We start from the raw sequence: 1824 nt of genomic DNA, 5'->3' as shown, positions 1-1824 counted from the left end.
TTTATTAGGGAAAGGTGCTGGGTTATATAGGAAGGGGCATGAATTGATTGAGGTGTCACTTCTACGGGGCTGGTGGCTGTTGGCTAGGTGCTGGGATTGGGAGGGGAGCGAGAGGTGATTGGGCTTCAGGTGGCGCCGGCGGGAACTGAGGACCCCAAAGAGAAGCCGGAAGTTTGCCATCTTACTGGTGGGGACCCTTCATTCCCCCCTTTCTCCTCTATGGGTTTGTGGATGTTGCTTTCTCTCTGGCTGCTTCCTGCTGAACAGGGGCGGAGAAGGGAGTGAGGGCTTGAGGATTGGGAGGAAAGGGTTGATAGGACTCCCCGCAGTAAGGACGAGTAGATGTGGACTTCTTCAGGTTTGGAAATCAATGAAGGTTCCCTGTAACCATAGGTTGGCCAAGAGGATATGGGTGTCAGGAGCCAGGCGTCTGCGGCTATTGTTTCCAGGAACAGTTTCCAGTGGAGAGAGGGGTCCATCTCAGCATGTGGTGAGGAGGTCACGTGAGGGTGAGGGATCTTCTGTGGCCAGAAGCTGGTAGTTCCTGAGTAAAAGCTGGTTGAAAGCTTGATTAGAGATTTTTCTGACTTGGGATTTGATGAACTTTATTATACAGGGTAAGAAGAGACAGGCGAGAAGAATGATTATTATGGGGCCTGCAATGGGCCAGAGCCAGGTGAGGAGGGGGTTTGTTAGTATTGACGAGAATGGGTTGGAATTGGAAGCAGAGTGGAGACTGGAGGCAAGGTCGGTGAGTTTGGTAATGTCAGTTTTTACAATGCCAGATTCGTTGATGTAATAGCAGCACTCTTCCCAGAGGAAGACGCAGGTGCCGCCCTTCTCGGCTGTAAGCAGATCTAGGGCCTGCCGGTTTTGAAGGGTGACTTTAGCTAGCGAAGTGACCTGTCTTTGGAGAGAGGCTAGAGAATCGGCAGTGGATATCAGGGCTCCCTCAAGTTTGGCGTTGAGATCTCTAACTGCCTATAGAGAGTGACCCAAGGCTTCTCCCGAAAACCCTGCCCCAATGGCTGAGGTGATCAAAGAGCTACTGACCATGATGGGAAGGAAAGCAGCTCTTTTTGTGCGCGAGGGCAAGGGAGGTTGGAGCTCCAGAAATTCTGCCATGCTGTAAAGTGTTAACTGTGGGATTAGGGTGACGAGAATGCAGGGTGTATCGGAGTTGAGAGGCAGTGAGTTGAAAAGACTGCTATTACACTAAAAGAAGTGTCCCGGTTGCGTAAAAGTCTTAGAGCCGGAGGTAGGGGTGTAGATAGAGAGGCAGTGAAGTGCGCTGGAAGGGGGTGGAGTTGGGCCTACACAGTGGTGGATGGTGAGATTATCTGAGTATTCTGGTTCCCATAGGGGTATGTCTGCCAGGGGGCAGAGGGGTTGTCTTTCTGCATGGAAGGAGTAGTTGGAAATATTAAGGGGCATGGCAGCCAGCAGTGGGCGCTGTAGTGATGCGCACAAGAAACAATTGGCGGTGTTAAGGGTGTGGTTGAGAAAGATGGTGGTGTCCTGAATGAACTGTAATGAAGAGTAGGAGAAATGGAAAGAGGGGTGGGGATAAGAAGATGAAGAGGCACTATGAAGAGTTTGGATAATGACTTTTTCGGAATGTCTGCTATCTGATGCAACTTGAGAGATCTGGGAATGAGAGGGAACATACTTTCGAGAGATATGAAGGGTACTGTGGGGGGTCGAGGACCCCCCGTAGTAAACTGAGGCTGTGACTCTGGCAGCCCATCGAGAGTCCCAGGGATCTGGGATTGATAAGAAGAATGAGCCATTGGGATATTTCATGAAACGGTTGGAGGAGTAATA

The sequence above is a fragment of the Manis javanica genome, chromosome 4 (genome assembly GCF_040802235.1).
Source record: "Manis javanica isolate MJ-LG chromosome 4, MJ_LKY, whole genome shotgun sequence".
In the NCBI taxonomy this organism is placed as follows: domain Eukaryota; kingdom Metazoa; phylum Chordata; class Mammalia; order Pholidota; family Manidae; genus Manis; species Manis javanica.
Note: the sequence above shows the minus strand (reverse complement) of the source record.